Genomic DNA, 23080 nt, shown 5'->3' with positions numbered 1-23080 from the left:
CCTAAGGCCTCCTCCAATTCACGCCACTGTGCTCTATAATAATGTTATATATATATATATATATGTATTCACGCAGCCCCAATATAACCCTAAGCCTCAAGTTATAATAATATAATAATTTTATAAGTGAAATACAATCCCACTACATCCACGTTCACGTCACTTATAATATATGATATAATATATATATAATATAATATTTAATATTTAATATATTATTAATTATATTAACTTTAATTATATTATAATATTAATTATATAAAATATTTATTTATTTTTATTTTTATTTTTATTATAATATAAATTTTTGAAATTAACTTTATAATATATATTTTTTTCTTTTTTTTTTCTCTTTTTACGCCCAAATCTTCGAAATAATATCCTTTATTGGGTTTCTATAAAAAGAGATTAAAATAATGTAAAATCATATAAACACACATTTATGTAAGAAAATTAGCATAAAATTAAGATGAAAATTAGATAAATATATATATACAATTATATACAATTAAGCCCTATCCAAAAACGATGTGTGATAGCAACTAACAGCAATAACTGTCGAGATGGAGCCTAGAGGACCCAATGATTGGGGCAGTGGGTGGCGACTAATTTGGATTCATTAGTGTTCTATCTTTTTCTTTTTTTTATTTCTCTTTAGCTTTTAAATCTTCAGTTCATCTAAGGTTTCATTTCATTCTAATTTCTAAATGAGGTATTTAATTATATGATATGTTTACTATTTAGTTAAACCTAATTAATTTGGAGAAAATTTAAACAAACTTAACCACACCAATTCTATATTGAGAAACTTAATAATTAATATGTCTCAATTGTTACTCGACAATGTGTACAAATTTCCATATCCTTTAAATAATTAATTACTATTTTTTATGGCACCATTATATATAATGTTATAAATTTATTGATGTAATACTACATAATTTATAATAAACTTACTCAAAATTAACAATCATTTTAATTACTATTATGAATTATTGTTAATTTTTTATAGAATTATTATGAACTATTATTAATTATTGATAAAATTATTATAAATTTTATAATATTATGTTAGTTTATAAATTGTAAATTTTGTTTGTGAATACAATGTCTTAAATTAATGCAACATTAGTCAAGTAAATTAAGTATTACTCTAGTGAAATATGTAATTAGTCGAGTAAGCTTTTTTGATACTCAAATAAAATATGACTATACTCGATTATAACTTTAATTTAGTCAATTAATAATTATTAAGCAAGTAGGATTTATGTTTACTCTACTAATGAATGAATTACTTGATTAATATTTCTTCTTAGTCGATTAATGATACAAATATAGAGACTTGTCATTTGATATAGATTTATTATCTTATTAAAGGATATAGTTACTCAACTAATGTATTACTTAGTCGATTAACTCTTTGGTTACTTGAGTAACTAGTTTCACACCCGTGCGTTGCACGGGCATAAAATATTGAAAAAATCAATTTTAATTGAAAAATATTATAATAAGAGTAATATGAGCTAATTCAAATGTAATATGAATAAATTGACATATAAAGTATTGTTACGATTTTTGGAACACATCTTTATACACGACATTTGTTGTCGAATCAAATTTTTTTTTTCACCGTCACATATGAGAATTTCCAATTCTTGTCGACTTGTAACTCTAGAAAGTGTAATATAAAGTTGATCGTGAGCAAACACTGGCCTCCTCAAGTACAGTCCAATGTGTGACAGTGACTAATCTTGACTCTTGTTTATGGTCATGCCATGACAAACAATTAGTGGAAAATGTCTTCTTTGAAATTAAAAAGGTAACTGCACATCTAAATGAGTTAATAACATACGTGGGATAAAAACCTTGTCACTTGCATTACCACCTGACAACACCTTTGCCTCTAAAACATGGCATTTGAGTTTCATGATGACCAATCTTGTGCCATTGCAAAGTCCTAAAGTACGATTAATATTTCTCATAAGCATAATAGGGGCACTAGCTTTAAGCTTCAGTTCATGATTAGACACCCCAGAACATCTTATTCCATTTAAAAATTCGATTGAATGAATTTCTGCAAACAAACCAAATACTCTTTTAGTGTTTCCCATTGTGTCTGAGCTAAGATACGTCCTCTCTTCCCATGAATTTTTAGAAATCATGAAATCATTTATAGCTTGGACATCATCGAGTGTGGGTGCTAGAATAGCTCTTCCTTGCATATAGGATGCATCACAAATATTTTCTAAAAAAGACGGGTATGTATTCTCAACTATAGACTGAATTGTATCATCCGATGCACCAACCAAAACATCACGTGGAATATCGACGATCATTTTTCCATCATTTTCCCTACCAATTTTCCCATCTCCAATATTGCAAAGCCAGTCAGAGAAATCTTTTAGTTCGTGCACATCATGACAGTTGCCAGAACTCTAAAGCCTCATGTTTTTTGTCAACTTCAAAATCATACAATGTGTCCATAAGTACGATGAATTGATAATGGCATGAACAACGTCTTGTCTGCTACCATTTGGAATAACAGGCAAAATCTAACGAAAATCACCACCAAACACGATTGTTTTTCCTCCAAAAGGTTTATCATTGCTACCATTAATGGCGAACCTTAACACATCTCTCATGGTTTTGTCCAAGGCTTCAAAGTAATATCTGTGCATCATAAAAGCCTTGTCCCAGATTATTAGCTTCGTTTTTGCTATCAATTTTGCCAGTGGACTCCCTTGTCTAATATTACACGTGGAGTCTTCAGTGGGGTTTAGGGGAATGGCAAATCTAGAATAAGCTATACGACCTCCTAGTAACAAAAGTGACACAATACCAGATTATTAGCTTCATTTTTGCTATCAATTCTGCCAGTGGACTCCCTTGTCTAATATCACACGTGGAGTCTTCAGTGGGGTTTAGGGGAACGGCAAATCTAGAATAAAAGTGACGCAATACCACTTAATGCAACATTCAACACTATATCTCCTTTCAACCGAATTCCAGCAGAGAGTGTTTTCCATACAAAGGTCTTTCCAGTTCCTCCAAAACCATTTAAAAAGAACACACCTCCTTCATCACCATCCACAACATGCATTATTCTGTCGTAAGCATATCTCTGCTCATTAGTCAATTGGTTGACATAATTTTTATGATCCTCTGTCAATTTTTTTCCTATCGTACAATAGCTCGTCATATATAAGCCTATTTCCATACACAAATTCATCAACATCGTCACGAAATGGCATTCCATCAAACTCATGAAGACCCTTACCCCTTCCTTGTAATATTTTTTCAATTTCCAACAAAGCATAACTTTGAATTTCATTATCTATCAACTGAAGATCTATTTATAAAATGATGTAAAAAAAAATGGCACTCAACAAAGCAAAACTTTGATAAAAAAAAAAAAAAAAAAAAACAAATTTTTATCAAAGGCACTTAACGTTATGCTTAATAAAAAAAAAATTTAAAAATGATTATAATTTATTACTATATTCGTTTAATATAAAAATTACTTGCATGACCCAGGACACTACGACGCCTATAGAGTATGTCGTCTGACAAGTACTGCCAACACTTACTCCAAACATACTCAGATTGGGACAACGAATCTAATATCAACAATATTGCGAAAAGGTTTCTAAGAGAATGTGATGTCTTCCACTGACTTGCTTCCACCACTACAAAAAAAATCAGTTTTAGTGACGGAAAAATCCGTCACTAAAAACATAAAATCCGTCACTAAATTTTTCTGTGACGGGTTTAGTGACGGGGTAAAATCCGTCACTAAAGGGGGCGTGACAGAATTTTAGTGACGGGGTGAGTGCTACCCGTCGCAGATCTGTGACGGGATAGCAATTCCGTCACAGATTTGTGACGGGACACCCATCACAGATCTGTGACGGGGCAGTAGTACCTGTCACAGATCTATGACGGGGCAGTTCCACCCGTCACAGATCTGTGACGGGGGAAGTGCTGCCCGTCACAAATCTGTGAAGGGAAAATAGTGCCCGTCACAGATCTGTGATGGGTAAGTACTGCCCGTCACAGATTTGTGACGGGGATTCCCGTCACAAATCTGTGACGAGGAACTGTCCGTCACAAATCTGTGACGGATATGACAAGCCGTCACAGATCTGTGACGGGAAGTACTGCCCCGTCACAGATTTGTGACGGGCGCTACCCGTCACAAACACTCTTAAAATAAAAAAAATAATAAAAACAAACAATCTGTGACGGGTAGTACCCCTGTCACAGATCTGCGACGGGAGTACCCGTCACAAATATTCTTAAATATAAAAAAAATAATATTAAATAAAAAATTTTATTTAAAAATAATAAAATTAATATGATCAATCTGCGACGGGACAGCCATCGCAGATATTTTTTAAATAAAAAATAATAATTCTGAAAAAAATATTAAATTAATATTAATATTTTAAATCAATAATATATTTTTATGAAATTAATATATTTTTAATTTCAAAAAATATATTTTTAATTTCAAAAAATATATTTTTAATTTTTAAATTTATAAAATTAAATTTATATTTATTAAAATTAATATTTTCTTTTATAAGAATAAAAAAATTTAAAATAACAAGAATTTTTTTTAAATTTTAAATAAAATACTAAAAATAACATTAAATAAAATTAATATTACCCACATTCACATTAAAAATAAAACAAATTTAACATTAATTTTTTAAATAGAATTATCTAATTTATTTCATATGTTAGTTTTAAAATTTTTAATTAAAATTTTATTTATTATTTATTATTTTTTATATTTTAAATAGAATTCTTTTATATTTTTAATAGAATTTTTTTAATTTTTTAATGTATACACATAAATATTTTCTTATGACAATAAGAAAATGTTAAGTTTATTTTTAGTATATAAACTTAAAATATTTTATTAAGTTTATTTTTAGTATATATTTTTAGTATATAAACTTAAAATATTAAGAAAATATTTTTAGTATAGAAACTTAATATTTTTAGAAAATATTAAGTTTCTTAAAATATATGCTTTCTTAAATAGTAAGTTTATTTTTAGTATATAATTTTTTACGTATTTTATTTAAAATTACAATATTTTTCATTAAAAATATATCTAAACTTAAAAATAAAAAAATAAACATTATTTACACATGCACGAGTTTCCTAGTCCAATTATTACATATCAAAATAACTAAATAATTAATTAGTTGTAGTTTAATTATTTAATTAAGCATTACAAATAATATAAATAATTAAACTAAAACTAAACTAATTAATATAAAAATAAACTGCTAAACTAACACAAAAATAATAACTAGAAATAAACTAACACAAAAATAAAATAACTACAACTAAACTAACACAAATAAATTATAATTAAACTAACAGAATATAATTAAAACTAAAACAAAATAAAAAACATAAAATACTTAGCTTGAGAGCACCGAAGATAACTGAAGAAGAAGAAGAAGAACCAAGAAGACTGTGAAGAACCAAGGAGACAAAGAGACTGTGAAGAAGAAGAAGAACCAAGGAAACTGTGAAGAAGAAGAAAAATCGAGACAGTGAGAGAAATGGAGGGGGGGGCCGTTCAAAGCTGTGGAGGAAGAGTGGGAGGGAAAGGGGGGGCGGGGGTTATTTTAAAGGAACGATTGTGACGGGACGTCAGTCCCCGTCACAGAACTGTGACGGGGTGTCAGTCCCGTCGCAAAACTGTGACGGGACTGACAAGTCCCGTCGCAGAACTGTGACGGGGTGTCAGTCCCGTCGCAAAACTGTGACGGGACTGACAAGTCCCGTCGCAAAACTGTGACAGGACTGACAAGTCCCGTCACAGTTCTGCGACGGGGCGTCAGTCCCCATCACAGAATTGTGACGGGGCGTCAGTCCCGTCGCAGAACTGTGACGGGGCGTCAGTCCCCGTCGCAGAACTGCGACGGGATTGACATGTCCCGTCGCAATTCTGTGACGGGGCATCAGTCCCGTCGCAGAACTGCGACGGAATATCAGTCCCGTCGCAGTTCTGCGACGGGAAACCTCGCTCCCGTCACTGATTTGAGACGGAAATAGATATCCCGTCACAATTTTGTGACGGTAATTTCAGACTGTCACTAAACCACTTTAGTGACGGCTTTCCATCACTAAACCCGTCACAAATTAGTGACGGGAGCATCCCCGTCACAAAACCCGTCACTAAAACTGATTTTTCTTGTAGTGCACTATGCCATCTATATACTCTTTGTCATCATTTAGTAACCCCAAAGCATAACATGCCCTGAATGAACTGTATACCACACCATTAACAGTCTTGATATAATCGTATGTTGTAGCACCGCGAACAATATTCAACAAAGTTCTCAAGTAATAGAGTTCTCTAGTACCAGGAGCAACATAGAACATTCGCCCTATTGAAAAACCTTTTTTCCTTGGTTGCCACTCTTTGCCACTACTATTCCAAACAACGTATGTAAGCTCCCTGGCCCATTCGTACTTTTTCTTTGCTTGCATCCATTCGGTGAACATACTGTGTCTAACAATTGGACAATTCATAACATTTTGAATTGGGTCATAATCTGAAAATATAACACTTTGTTGATCAGGGAGAAGAAAAGACAAATGCTCAACTGAAGGATCCTTGAAAAGAATGTCGAACCCAAATATCCGCCAAGCAGCCTCACAAGGTGAAATATATCAACAATCATAGTATATCTTGATTTCATCAACCTCTTTCTTGTTCCCATCTTTGTCAACACTTTGGTAGAAAATTGCAATGACACGATCATGACCTTTATACACGTATTTAAATAGGTACTTGATAGATCTGGATTGATTACACCATTCGACGTTAATGTGAGCACCATACTTCATAAGACGTTGTCAATTGTGCGGCACTACAAATCAAATGCATGTCTAGATCAATACCGTTTCTATTAACGGTCCTCCTGTTGTCGTGACGCATATATATCGGGTACCCATCTTCATCAACAACAGTGGAGGCATTGAATTTCTTTGGATAATGTTTACTGCAACGACCATTGGCCATACACGGAGAGTTTTGTCATAGTACACCGCATGGACCACGTATCATGAAATCTCTAACTGCTGCGTAATAATGAGGATCACTTAATTGATCGGGTATTTAAGCAGAAATTATTTTGTCAATATCATCTCCAGTAGGATTTCTAGCTTCTTGGTTCAAGAATAAAAGTATGTGGGCATGGGGCAAACCACGTTTCTAAAATTCAATTGTATACATTGCCGTGGAAAAAAAGTAGATAAAAAATTAGCGAATTAAGTTTAGCTAAATAAATGTATTTTACTGTATCATTGATAATGGCTATTATCATAAGAATAAAATGCCTAGAATTTAATAAACATGAGTACCTGTGCTCTCACTGGGCCAAAAATTTTATCACATCGTAAGTCCCTCATCAGAAAATCCAACTTAATCTTGAATACTCTACAAGGATATCAGGATGATCTTCAACCTTCAATCCCTTCTTATCCAAAAAATGAACAATTTCTGGCCATTTCGAGTTACATGTGAATGTAATGAACAAATTTGGGTATCCAGCCCATCTGCATATAGCCATCGCATCCTGGTAATAGTTGATCATATACCGTGGACCCCCTGTAAATGTAGAAGGCAAGTATACTCTCTTCCCTAATGACGCAGGATCCGCATCACCTCTAACTAAGGCCTCTTCCAAGCCTTTGTATACCTCGCACCTCAACTCCTTTTAGTGAAACCTAATATACGCCAATCGTGATGATTCCACCATTGAATATGCATCGACCAAAAATTGTTGAAATAACCTTTTGGAAAATAAAATGTTCGAGGACTCACAATCTTTCTCCATAATTCTATATGCAAAAAATTCCCTCATACACAATTTCTTTCGCGCACCAGACGACCTAGATCTTGAACCACTCAATGGAATGTCAGCTCTATAACCATCCTGACCGTAAAGGAAAAGCAATGGATATTGCAACCCCAAATACAACACATGTAACTCACTAATACGTTTAAGTAATCCAGATCAAGTTTCGACCACAATGTCTCAAGCACCTGGCAATGTTTCAAAATCTCCAACTATTAAAGCAGCAACTTCTTTAACATTAGGCATGTTATATCTTCTACCATCCCCGTCCCTCTTACCAATGAGTTTCAATTGAACATTTCTAACTTCACCTTGACGTATCCTTTCTATCACCATTCTAAAAGATTGCACAAGAACATTATGCACATCAAGCATCTATTTTAGATCAGACACGATATCCTCATGCAAAGTGTGACCAACTGCTGACCTTCTGCATAATAAAAAAATTAATTTTTATTTTATAAAACAAGATATCTTGACGTATTCATATAGTAAACAATTAAAATAAAAAGTATCGTTGCACATTAAAAATGCATACCTCACTGATCGGATTCTGTTTTCCACTTCATTCTCATATCATAAATGTAAAGTTGAGCAAACTTAGGAGTCGATCCTTCTACAGGCAATAAACTCCCAGTAGAATGGTAATTCTCTCCGTGAAAAATGAAAATGGGAGTAGATCTTCCATCGTTGATTCGAGAATCTATCTTCCCTCCCATAGATGTAAAAGAAAACATCATGTTGTATGATCGAATGTTTTCACGAAAATGTCTGCTTCTCTTATCATAACCATATAACAAATCTTTAAATACCTGCGGGGGATTAGGCATACGTGGAAGCATAACCTTTCCATGAGTGCAATACAAAGAGAACTTTGGGGATCGACATGTTTTATAACGTTTATCCAATCTTTCCTTATAAGAGCCCACTCTCGAATATTCCCGCTAGCATGGGATATTCGAAAGGAGGTCATCACATAAATGATATATAACAAACCATAATAAAACCAACAACTCATTTCATTAATAGCAGCAGAAACTTAAATAAAGTTTAGTTACATTTCCAATATCTCATGACTCTAGACTCGATGGCCATACAAAATAATGAGAGGCTCAAGTGCCAATAAACATAATAAATTGTCCTCAACTATAGGTGCGCAAAATATATATATATATATAACATGTACATGTATGCATCATGTATGCATTTGTCAACCATATGCATTTAAATTCTTGTTTCCTCAATATTCATACTTTCAACACCACTTACCCATACCGGGTATTTTATCATCATCAGATAAATTCAACATATCTTACTTCATAACATTTACCACATTCAAGATATAATTTATGACACAAAAATGATTAATGTAAATTATAAGACAGGAATAATTCTGAGAGATGTTATTTAAGGTTAAATCTTGATTCACTAGTTGAGGAGTATTATAGATTTAAATAATTGTTTTTCCCATCATATGATTTTTGTGAATTCATTTAACCAATGTCAGTATGCATTTACTTGCATTCGTGCTCATAGCTCAAATTCATGATTAGTCCCCATGCAATCAAAATGACCACACCATGCGTGTTTGTTCATTAACAAGCTGGTATTGATCTTTTACACAAACAATGGGTGTTTAATTTAATGACCATATTTTGAGGAATATTTAGAAGGAATTTCACTAAGGCATCTCATAATTTAGACATATTTGAGATCATTTAAAATAGATAAATTGTGCATTCAATACACTTACAATGGTCATGCTTGTGTATTCTTATTTACTATCAGAATCGACTTTGATTTGTTAAAGGAGAGTATTGTTCAAGGAAATTTGACTTCCAAAAGATAACTGAGGTGGAGGCCTGCGACAAGGTTGGAGCTTACGGCCAAGAGTTTGCGACATAAGCTCACGGCAAAGGCTTGTGGCAAGAGCTCACGGCTATGAGTCTTACGGCAAGAAGGCATATAGGCATGAGCTCGCGATAAAGGATAGCGGCACGAGCTCGCGGAATGAGTTCGAGACATGAGCTCGCGGCAAAGTATTGCGACAAGAGCTCGCGGAAATAACTCGCAATAAAGGATCGAGGGCAAGAGCTCGCAGGAAAGAGCTCACAGTAAGGGATGGCAAGCAAAAGCTCTCAATAAGGGATCATGAGCAAGAGCTCGCAGGAAAGGGCTTGAAGTGGAGCTCGCAGAAAGAGGTCGCGGGGTTGATTTGAATAGATATGCATAGGCTATTTAAAACAAAGGGTATCTACACCAAGCTGTTCGTCTCGGATATATATATATATATAAATATATGAGGGGCTATTCGAAGCTGGACTTATATATGTTTGTGAATATCTTGAGTCTAACATTCACATGTGGGAGATGGCATTCAGATGGTTCATGCCTATTCGGATGCTTCATTTAGGCTTCTGCGAGGTGCATTTGGCCATGTATACATGATTAAGCTCAGTTAGATACAGAAGCGAACACAGCCTCATATCTATATTTAATTGCCATTCACTAAAGAAAACTTGGGGTGGAAACAAACCCCATTATGAGACCACAATAAGACCCCAACAGATACCCAGATATGAAGACTCAATGAACACCAACAGAAAGAGAACCATACACAGCAACAGGCATATATATATATATATATACATATATTATCCCTCATAGTAACTAAAATGAAGAGACTGACAGGGGAACTCGCACGAGAACAATAAATAAATAAGGGAGCTTGCACTGAAAATAAAAAAGGAGTGCAAGAAGAACTTACATTGAAAAACAGAATGTATAAGAGAGCTCGCATTGAAAGTAAAGTGGGAGTGCAAAAAGAACTTGCTTGATGACTTAGCGATGTAAAAAAATCCCCTCTCCTCCTGAACTCCTATCAGCTAAGATGAAGACACTAGGACGCAAAGTCCGAGGGAGGGAAAAATATACAGAAAAAAGTTGAAGAATGAGAGGATCAAACGTAGCAAGAGTACATGAGGGCGCAATTACAGATGAAGCATGAAGAAGGAAATATGGACAGTCTGCAACTGTGAATTGGTAAGAAGACCTGACTGCCCTTCTCTTCCAACAACGGACAACGGAAGACCAAGGGTAAAATTGACATTTGATGGCCAATTTAATTTTTATTATGATTTTCTTTTAAAAATTTCAAATCTCATTTCTCAATTGCGCTTAGCCCATGCCGTGGGCCATTCCATGGCCCAACTCACTGACCCAAATAATTCTCCATATCTAAGCTCATTCTTAATATAATTAAAATTCTAAACACATCTCAATAGCCCAATTCACTTGGACTTTCCCCACAAATTCTAGATTCCATTTAGATGGGCTACCAAAATCTCATTTCCACTTACTTTACATTCCATAAGCAAAGAAAGATATTTTCAACCCTCAATTAATTAATGCCAAAAAATTTTAGCCCAAAATAAAATAACTGAAAATGCCTAGACCCCTTAATAGGTCATTACATTCCTCGAACCAAAACATTGCAGCACAAAACTCGCACTTAAAAGTCGGATCTCCAAAATCTTCATATTCTAATGAAAAAATTGTCAAGAAAAACTATTTAATAAAACATTTCAAATTTGTCCCGTACTAAATTTTGTAAATAATATTTCTATAAGTGGAAATATAATAAAATTATTGTTATTTTGCTAATCCATTATTAATATATGTTGTAATTGTAAATTGCAAATTACAGGTAATCAAAATCTATTATAAAACTAATTTATTTATCAAAATAATTTTGTGCAATTTGATACTTGTCATATGTAGATCAGTGTAATATTATGACACATAAAACATCAAAATAATGCATTTTAGTTTTTATTATTTATGTAGTGCATTTAAAAAAACAATATTACACTTAATACAAATTAATGAAATACTATGGTTGTAATTAAGAAATTTAATACATTATTAAATTAAAAGTCAAGACCCAATTAATTAAGAAAGTTATAAATTATATAGTTGTCATTTTTATGCAGTAACAATATTCATATTTGGGACATGAAAATAATTTATTATTGTAGCATCTTTAATTTTATCTTGTTTTTAGATTATAAGATGAAAAAAATAGGTTGTATACACACATCTATGAATGAAACAAAATATATATATATATATATCTTACGAAATAGTGAAGATAAAAGAAAATTGTAATATTACCTGAGTTGGGCAACAATGGAGTGGTAATAATTTGATCATATGTAGTTATGCCCGATATGGACGGTAGAGTAGACTTTATTCCAACTGTGTTTTCTCGACCCCAACAAACGCAACGATCTACTCCCACGATGTTCATTTGATGGTATGTCGCCCGTTGAATGTTGCGTAAACTGACTCCTAAACATTTGGTGTCTAATATCTAAGAGAAATAAATTTAATTAGATTTTGTGAACAAAAATTATTGATTAAGAATTTTGTTTTTCTTCCATTCAAAATATATATAGTACTATTTGTTATGTTGGAGAATGGCCTCCGTTGTTCATTCGATTGACATAGACTTGCTCTTCCTGAATGCGACGCAGGTTGCGAAAGAGCTAAGTCGATTCGGGTGTGCATTGGCGTGCGAAGGTCTGAAAGAATTAAAATACCAAAAATTTAACATTACAACAAAAACAGGTGTTAACGACCAAAAATTAGCGATGACATTAGTTTTGGTCGTTAATGTAGTACTATTAATGACTAAATATAAATCCTATCATTATAAGATAACTTTTAACGACAGGCAAAATAAGTCGTCGTTAATATACCATTTTCCCATCGTTAATGACTAAAATTTTTAATTCGAACCATAAAATAATAAAAAAAAAACTATTAAAATTTAACTAACACTTATATAAGTAATTCTTAATATAATTATATTTTTCTATAAATGCACAAATATAATTATTAAACTATGATAATTGAGCATTAGTTATTTATTGATAATATAATATATTAAAAAAACATAAACATATTAAAAAGAATACATGAACATATTAAAAAGAACATATAACATATTATTTTTTATTAAATTATTAAATATTAAAAAAAATTGAAGAGGCGGGAATCCCCCGCCTCTTTCCTGGCCAAAATCCCCCCCCTCCCCCAAAAATCCCCAAGTGCCCAATCCTCCCCCAAATCCCTAAGTCCCCTTCTCTGACTCTCAGCTCACCCTCGCTCGCTGTTCGCCCTCTCTGTGAAATGACCCTAAAGTGGGTCTAGGTGTTTTAATACTTGACGTCAGTGTTTTCGCAATTAAAATGTTGGACTAAGTATTTTTTTTTTTTCTTATGCTTAATGGTAATTTCCTTGGTGGCACATAAATAATTTTAGATTGCATAATTTAATTTTATGGTGCATGGAATCAGAAATTAAGTGAAAGGGCCTCAATTAAATAGTTAATGAGAAGTCTAACCCAAGTAGAAAATTAAGCCCGATGGGCTTGGAAAATATGTATATGTGATACATGTGATTTGGGCTTAGGCCCATGGTGAGAAATAATTTGGAAATAATGGGTTTGATGGTGTAATAAGAAAATGGGGAAAATAAAATAAATTAAGTAGCATTTGTCAATCAAACCCCTGGATATTTTTGTTTGTAATATGAAAAGAGGATCATTTCAGTAAAATCTGGAGCTAGCATGCAGACCTGTACGCGTTCCTTTTTCCCAGTAGCCTCTGTGCACAAATCTCCTATTTAGTGCAATGTGTATCCCCACTTTTTTAATGTACTGTTCCATTGCTCCTTTGGTCCATCTCCGTGCTCTTCCTCTTCTTCACCTTCTCCATCCTATTCCATCACTTCTATTTGCTGTTGTTGTTTGCTTCATGTGCGCGGGTGGAACTTCTCTCTGATTGCATTCTCAACAAGCAAGTTCTCTTACCCATTTTTATTCCAATGCAATTTCTTTTGCACAGCCACGTTATCTTTTAGTGTGAGCTCTCTCTTAAATATACTCTATATTGCAATGCAAGCTTCCTTGATTTGCAAACTGTTGCTTATTGTGTCACCTCGCTGTTAGTGTTTTCCACTGTGTCTATTTTGTGTATAAATTTCCTGGTTGCTATGAAGTCCATTTGATGTCTCAAGTAGGGTTTGATTCTCCCTAATATTTGTTCAGTGAATGGCTTTTCTTCTTACTTACAACTGAGTTTTGTTTAGCTCGTTGCTCCCTGTTCAGGCATTTATATATGTACATGTTGCATCACTTTTGGAAGCTCTCACCGATAGCTGAATGTAAAATGCTAAGTCACCATTGAATGATTTCATTGAGGTATTTGGAGCAAACAGCAAAAGCCTCAACTGAAAATATATATATACTGTTCGCCTACATATGAGACCCACTTATAAATACATATATACATACATGTGTAACGAGCTGATACCCCCCACTGATTTATAAAGCTTATTAGATCCATGCCCTCCCTAGCCAATCCATTATATACCCATGCTTAAACAGTCGTTCGAATACCCCTGCTCTGTTCTGCAAACCCAGTTATGTATATATATATATATACACGTTCAGCTTCATTGATGTTCTAGCGAGCTCATTGAAGTTCGTTCCGCGAGCTCGTTCCAGCTCTTTGCCACGAGCTCACACCTATATGCTCCCTGACCATAAGCTTAATCGCGAGCTCGTTCCCGCGAGCTCATTTCTCAAGCTCTTGGTCACGAGCTCTTGCCGCACGCCTGACCTCAAGCTCATCCAGCGAGCTCTTGCTCAACCCCTTGACCTCGAGCTCATTCGCTTGACCTTCCCGCGAGCTCTCTTCGTAAGCCGCGAGCTCATGACCTCAAGCTCGTCCCATATGCCTTTGAATGGGAGCTATCAGCTCTCACCCTATGCCTTTAAAGTAAATGTTTGCATTTTCTTTAATTTATATTTTACTTTCATTTACTTTAATACATAAATGTAAATAAGGAAGTACCCCCCATTTGGATTCAATAAAAATATCAAAAAAATCAAAATCTATAAAAATAAAAAGATAGAATTTTGGTTTTAGTACAAATTCACGAATTTGCAATTTTACCACCATCGAAATACATAGTTTCCATTTCTTGAAAAATTCATTAAAAATTATTTTTACAACAATGAATGCTAGTTATCAAATTACCAGGAGTTAGTTTTTCAAAATGAAGACATTTTCAAAAAATGCTCTAATTGGTCCTTGCCTTAGAAAAATTTCAGGTTTATGTTTAGCAAGCAATTTCGCGTGGTGTGGTCATTTGATTGTATGAGGCCTAATCATGAGTTTGAGCTAGGAGCATGAATGCAAGTAAATGCATACTATTACTAGTTAAATAAAATCACAAGAATCATATGATAGGAAAAGTAGTTATTAAATTTATAATACTCCTCAGCTGGTGAATCAAGATTTGATATTAAACAGCATCTCTCAAAAACTATCCCTGTGTCATAAATTACATCTTGAATGTGGTAAACGTTGTGAGGTAAGATATGTTGAATTTATCTGATGATAGAAAAGTACCCGGTGCGGGTAAGTGATGTTGAAAGTATGAACATCGCGGAATCAAGAATTTAAATACATGTGGTTGGGAAATGCATACATGTACATGTTTCATATATATATATATATATATGTTTTGCGCACCTATTATTTTGCGTGGAGGGAGAAAGGGTACCCTAGAGCACCTGGCACGGGACGAGATGGCCATAGCCCGACAGGTTGGCTCCATATTTATTGTGAGGTTTTGTCTATGTGATACACTTTGACATGTGTTGATTTATGGCTTGCGAGCCTATGAGACTTGATTCTGATATTACATTTATATGCACATTTGCATAATAGTACATGGTGGCATGATACATTTAACTTGGAATTGATCAAGTCTCAAATTGTGATACTTGTATACATCAGTGATGTTCTGGATTACTCTATTTGGGTCACCTTATTCTTGGTTCATGATCATTGTTTATTATCCTAGAACTTGCTGAGCCTTGTGGCTCACTTGATCTTCTTTGCCATTCCAGGTAAAAGGAAAGCTATTATTGGGGGCGAGTCCAGTGGGACTAAGGCCTAAGGATAGTGGTGTACGGGGACGTGTCCTAACTTGAAGATCCTGTTAGCATTTTGGTGAGACTTGAGATGAAATGAGTTTTATTTTGTTAGTTGACATTAGAGTCTCTTATTTATTTTGTATGGCCGTTGAGCCCGAACTCTTGAGCTATTGGAAGTGTAATTGAACTTAAACATAGTTTCCGCTGCTAATGAATGAAATGAGTTGTCTGTTTAATTGTGGTTTATTCTATATCATCTCTGTGATAACCTCATTTCGAATATCCTATGCTAGCGGGAATATTCGAGAGTGGGCCCTTACACTTTGGCTCTTACCTCGCCTTGGCTCTCTCCTCCTCACTCGCTGCTCACCCTCTCTTGCCCTCTCTCGCTGCTCACCCTCTCTAGCTCTCTTACCCTCGCTCTCGCGTCTCACTCATTGCCTCGCCCTCACCCTCGCTGTCTGGCTCTCGCTCGCTGCTCGCCCTCACTCTCTCGCTTGCTGCCTCGCCCTAGCCCCAGCCCTCGCCTCTCAGTTGCTCACAGCTCACCCTCACGAGCTACCTCATCCTCACTCGCCTCTCGATTATTTTATATTTTTTGGATATTTTCTTTACTTTTTATTTTTAAAATTTGTTTGCTTCTCATATATGTTAAATTTGGTAAATTTGTAGTGTTTTCAGTATTAGTTCATTTTTTTCTATTTAATTCTTTTATGTTCCTTTCTTTCTTTTTTGCATTGTTTTGTTTGTTTAATTCACTAGAGCTTATGAGTCTTATCTTATGCCTGTTTGAAGATAAAAGGAAATCTAAATCAAATGGAATTGATTCCAACGATGAAAATCTGTCCAAAAAAGATCTTGCCCTACAACAAGCGTTGGATCAAATTATTACTTCATTTAGAAAGGGATCTATCATGTGGTTGGGTCAGTTTGTCTCTCATAAACAAGTTCCAGTGGTGTCTACAGGATCATTTGCTTTGGATATAGTTCCTGTGAAATATTTTATGATTTTCAATTGTAGATTAAGTTTTGTTAGAGAATTTTCTATTTATTTTCTATTTTTGGGAAATGTATGTTATACGCAGTCACAGAAAGCTTTCGTCTAATATTTTCTTCGTTAATATTTCCATCAAACACCCACAATATGCTCTCAGCTTCTGCAAATGCAAATGACCACACTTAGGTACTGTAATAATTAATGTTTCTTTTTTACTTAAGTTTGAATCTAAGCTCCTTGGCTATTTTTATCTTTATTTATATTATTAGATTGTGTTACTGTGGAAGGCATTTTAAATTTATAGTGCTCTGTCTCAACTGTTTAGGTTAGGGACAATTGCTTACTCTCAGCTTGTTGAATTCTACACGTATACTTGCTTGAATTGCTATATGCATACTTATCCCCATACATCATGTGCCTGCATGTGTATGTTCATGAATTGTAAGCCTATGATCCGAAAAATATATTTCTTATGGGCTTTAAGTTAACAACTTAGTATTGATCATACCAAGTTTGTATAACAGTTGAGTCATGCCATGCGTGTGCCAAAAGTTTTAACTTTTTTGAATTATTAATATATATGTAAAGAATACTAATATAAGAGCTTTGTTTTTTTTTAGGTTGGTAGATATATATATGTACATGAATACTGGTAGTGTTTTTATCCTATATTCTCATGCTCTGTAATTTAATCCATCTCTAATACTATCAATTTTTGTTGTATCTAGTACGATGGATAGGAATTGGATGCGATTGGATGATAGACTTTCTGACCAGTATGTTAATGGAGTTGATAATTATTTGTAATACCAACATTGTTCGAGGTATGTATCCTGTGAGTGATAGGATTTAATCACTCCCTCTGGGTGGTGGGTGATCGCCCTTTTTTTAAAATTTTGAATGCTTAGTACTATATGCATCCTGTGAGTGATAGGATTTAATCACTCCCTTCGGGTGGTGGGTGATCACCCTTTTTTTTAATTTTGAATGCTTAGTACTATATGCATCCTGTGAGTGATAGGATTTAATCACTCTCTTCGGGTGGTGGGTGATCACCAATTATTTTTTTTATTATTAATGCTTAGTGTTATATGTATCCTGTGAGTGATAGGATTTAATCACTCCCTTCGGGTGGTGGGTGATCACCCATTTTTAAAAATAAATTAATGCTTAATACTATATGTATCTTGTGAGTGATAAGATTTAATATGTAACGACTAGTCTAGTGAGCCTTAGATGTTAATTATATTTTTATATAGTGTGTTGTATGTGGGCTTGTTAGATGCCAAAAGTAAGTTATGGGTGAATAAGAGGGTATGTCTTTAATAAACAACTCATGATCCATTCTTTTCTAAAATTTTTCATAGGATTCCTTTAAAGATTTTGTTGTAAGTTTTTTTTCCATGCCTATAAACATCATATATAAATAATTATGTTTACCCCCTGACCTTTTTTTAGATTTTTGCAAGTATAGCTTCCGTTGTTGGCTTATCGGACATGAAATTAAATTAGGTTTTAGAAATCTTTATTTTCTTTTTTAAACTAAGAGAAATTTAAAATTGCCATGAATGCAAAAAATGGGTGGTTGCAGACAATGGAAGGTCGTTTAGAATTGTAGCACCAAATAGAACTAGTTTTGTTGAATTTGTGATAGAGATACACAGCAGTCACAGCTGTTAGAAAAATGGAACAAATTCACCAAAACTTCTAGAATAAAATTTTACCAATTTCACAAAATCTCCCTAATTTATAAGAATTTTCAAGAAAGCTAAATATGTAAATAACTATCCAAATTGATCAAAACTAGTGACACAAAAGACACAAAAATTTTACTCTCTAGGTAAGTCAAGATATGGGAATAAAGGCTCTTATACCTATCAACACAAAGCTAGGAGATCTTAATAATGTTTTCTGAAGAATTGTGAATGTAATAGAGCAACCCTCACTTGTGTATTCCTGAAAATGAAGTTGGAAGAAGCCACAAGCAATTCCATTAACACTTATTTATATAAGACAATAACTATACTGTGTATCTGATATTTATATACAATGTCAGTTTATGCTTGTAGAGCGCATATTTTGCATATCACATGGGCATACGTGTTGAATACATTTACAGCATCTATTTTGGAATATCCATGCTTAATGGCTATTGGATGCTTCCTCTGCTTTCTTACAAAGGCTATTATATAGATGCTAGGGAAGCTAACATATGAGCAAATTTTGAGTCTTCAGAGGGATAGAATTAATGTATCAATCATGATTCATACATATATATATTTATATAAAACCTAAAAAGCCTTTAAAATTTTAATATAGGATCTGATTTAGTGATTTCTAATGCTGTAAAAAAAAAAGAGAGAATTTTGAAATATAGGATTTGAATCCTTCCAATATGGATTCATGGATTACTGGAAGAAGATTTTGTGTTTGAAAGTCGTTGCACGAAGAGAAAGTGGCTTTTTGATTTGTGAGATTAGCCATGAATGCAAAAAATGATATACTTGCCATCTTCCAAATATTTTATGTTGGGTCATAGGAGTAATGATCTTATAGAAGATATGGTCATGGATAAAGATAATTCACAAATTAGAATTCATATAGGTGGCCCCATTCCATAGAACTAAGGCTTCATGTTTTTGTTAATCTACATCTCAATCTACTCTATATTTAAGGGTTTCTATGTTTTAGTACATTTTAGTGATTGTATGTTATGTAGTTTGTGATGGAGACGTTTTAGGCTTTATTAATTCTATTTCTAACATTTTATAAAGAAAACATGAACATTTCTTTGACTCTAATTTCATGTTTTATTATTTATTTTTTTATAGGTTAATGAAACAACAAGACTCTAAAGGAAGCAACTGCTATCTTAGAGTACATAAATAGTTTTATGACTATATAGTGTTTTGTTGTACATCAGTTTTGAATAGTATATATAATTGACAAAGTGTTATTTTTAGTTGAACATATTTTTTGATGTAATTTGTTAGCAATTAACACTTATATATATACTACTTTTGGTGTGTAAATGCTAATGGATAATGATTACTTTGGTGTTATTTGAATGACATGTTTAATTTTATGAGTTTTATTCCAATTTGATATGGATAATGATATATAGGTTTAGTGGTTTATATCAAAACATGATGTTTTTGTCATTGATGACTAGTAATTGTTTTCAAACTATTAAAAAATATATAAAAATATAAAAAATTATTTTTTTAACGATAGGAATCATACCGTCGCTAATTGTTCACATTATTAACGAGAAGAAATATTATCGTTATTAGTTTGTGTTTTGATAACTAAAAAGTTATTTTTAACGACAGGAATCATACGGTTGCTAATTGTTTAGACTATTAACAACGGGAAATATTGTCGTTATTGATTTATAATTTAATAGTTAATAATTATTTTTAACGACAGGAATCATACGGTCGCTAATATAATTAACGACGGGTTTATCATTCCTGTCGTTAAAGACTTTTATCCTCGGAGGCAATAACAATGACCGACGATCAAAAAATTCCCGTCGTTATAACTTTTTAACAACCGAAAATCAACTTTCAACGACTGATTTTCCCGTCATTAAAACCCGTTTTTGTTGTAGTGTAAGGTGAGAATAATTTGGTGTTTTTATGTTTTTATATTCTAACCCAATAAGAAATTTACAATCAACTTTGCAAGTCACTTTTTTTTTTCTACTTAGAATAGAATAGAAGAAATAACATCATTGCTGAATAAATACAATGACACTAAACTGTCTCTAATTTTAATAACAATATAGGTCAAAATTTCTTCAAAAAAACAACAATAGACTAAAAATGTTAAATTATTAATTTTGATATAGCTTACTTTGTTGAATGGCATTATCCAAGCGAATCCTCTATTGTCCTGATGAACACCATTTTCGATGTTTTCTTGACTACTGTAATGCCCCGCTTTCTCGGGCGCGTTATAAATTGGGACAATTCCAGAACAATAAATTTTTTCTTTCAAACACTAAAGCTAAATCACATCATTCCTCGAATTCGTTCCAGAACTTCCATACATTAATCTCGATAGAGAATCATTATACACGTCAATTGCAGAAGCAAGATCGAAACTTGATATCTTAACATTAATCATAAATAAATTCTTACATCTTCAACATTCCTCAAAACGTTCAGAATCTAAAATAGCAAAACTTAAATACAGGGGCTACGTTACATACATTTTACTTTTCGTGCACTCTGCTAAGTGTCATTTCATGCCTCATTTATCTTTGTATCTGCTACAATCTTCACCTGGAACGTTTGAATATTCCAGGGGCAAAGCCCAAGTTAGATGATGAATCATCTAAGTAAGGGTACATAATGCTATGTGTGTATGCAATGTCTTACCTCGTAGGTGTCAACTGCATCCCTCATGCTACCTACCATTTTTGCGGCCCCTTCTTTCGAAGCCGAGGTGTATGGGTGCACCCTTGGTAAAGTAGCGGTGTCAGTTCGTACTCCCTACGGCCTCAAATGCAAGTGATCAATGATATCAACGTGTATTTATGCATTTCATAGTCATGTCATGTATGCAGTCTACATGATGGATACATATCAGGGCATGTCAATATGATGAAAACATTTTCGAGGAACATAAATCACTTACAACCCAACCATTTTCCATAAACTAACTTTAATTGTGGAGTACCACTTACCTTCTCAAGCTTATCGGGCTATCTCGATATCCGCTCCTGTCTCATGCATCGCCTCGATTTGCATGCTAATCTCAAAATTTGACAAGTCTTTCAACTTAAGCCTCACAGCATCCTAATTATCATAATTTTTTAAATAAATATTAAAACTTATTTTTCCATAATTTCTGGTATTTTCTATAATTTTCTCTCTATTTCTTCCTATTTTTCCTCAATAAATCCAAACTAAATATTTCTAAAATATTTTCTCAAATATTCTTTTACCAAAATTCATAAAATAATATTCTTGAATTTCTAAAATTTTTTAGGAAATTTTACTTACCTTGACTTAGCCTCTCCAATTTTCTCGGTATGCGTGTCATATCCTTGAAACGCGTGCTTGAACTGATTTCTCGACCAAAATCTTTGAAATATTAATAAATATACAAATCCTATTTTTTGGAATTTTCCTGGAATTTTTTTCTAATTTTTTCCCTTTTTTCTTTTTTTTCTTCCTTTTCTTTTCTTTTTCTTTTTTCTTTCCTTTTTCTTTTTTTCTTTCCTTTTTTTTTTTCTTTCTTTTTTTCTTTCCCCTCCACTTCATCTTCTTCCTCCTCCCGCCCCTGCCATGCGCAAACAGCCCTGCTCCTTTTTTTTTTCTTTTTTCTTTTTTTTTTCTTCTTTCTTTTTCTCTTTCTTTTCTTTCTTCTTCTCTTCTTCCTTCTTCTTCTTCTCCTTTCTCCTTCTTCTTCACCCGCGGCTGCCTGCAACCAGCACCTGCGCACAAACAGCATCGTGCCCGCCGGCACCCGGCCCTTCTGCCAGCCGCCGCTGCTTGCCCTCACCACCGCGCGCCTCCGCCAATCGCCTCTCCGCGCTTCCGACCGTCCATGCTCGCTGCCCGTGGCTCCTGCGCGCTGCTGCCGCGTCGCCAAGCTACTGCAATGGTAGCTCCACGGCTGCCATGGTTGCTTCCGCCAACGCCGGAAGCTTTTCACGCCTCCACCGAGCTCGCCCGCTGCCTCAGAACCGCCGTGGGAGCTACTTCGCGCTTGCAAACCAGCCGTTGAGCTTACAGCTGCTCTCTCTCCTTCTCTGCAACTCTCTGTTGCACTTCCCCATTTGCTCATAACCTCCCCCTTTTTATAGCTGATTTTCATCGCCTCACATCACGTTTTTTTTTTTTTTTCCCATACCTTTTTTGCGCAAATCTCCGCCTATTTTCAGAGGCATGGCTTAATCTTGTAGGGGCGCGGCTGATCTCGAGTTGCAGGGCATGGGTTGCATTTATGGATTGATTTTTACAGAGGCATGGGCGATGTACACATAGCACATGCATACACATCACATTTAATGCCAATATTGCTTCCTTAGATTTACTGCTCTAATTCTGATTCTGCCACTCACTTTCTAATTGCATTTTAATTTCAATTTGGCTCACTGCTTGCCTCCAATTTACTCAATTTGCAGCCACTGCTTCGCCCATGAATATAGACACATATATATTATATATA

The 23080-nt window shown here is 34.0% G+C and overlaps 1 pseudogene; it reads right to left on the bottom strand.

The window, feature by feature from the left end:
- Positions 1–1566: 1566 nt before the first annotated feature.
- Positions 1567–22726, bottom strand: LOC127802098 (uncharacterized; annotated as a pseudogene).
- Between the last annotated feature and the right edge of the window lie 354 nt (positions 22727–23080).

The sequence above is a fragment of the Diospyros lotus genome, chromosome 5, assembly GCF_014633365.1.
Source record: "Diospyros lotus cultivar Yz01 chromosome 5, ASM1463336v1, whole genome shotgun sequence".
NCBI lineage: Eukaryota > Viridiplantae > Streptophyta > Magnoliopsida > Ericales > Ebenaceae > Diospyros > Diospyros lotus.
Note: the sequence above shows the minus strand (reverse complement) of the source record. Positions and strands in the feature narration are given on the sequence as shown.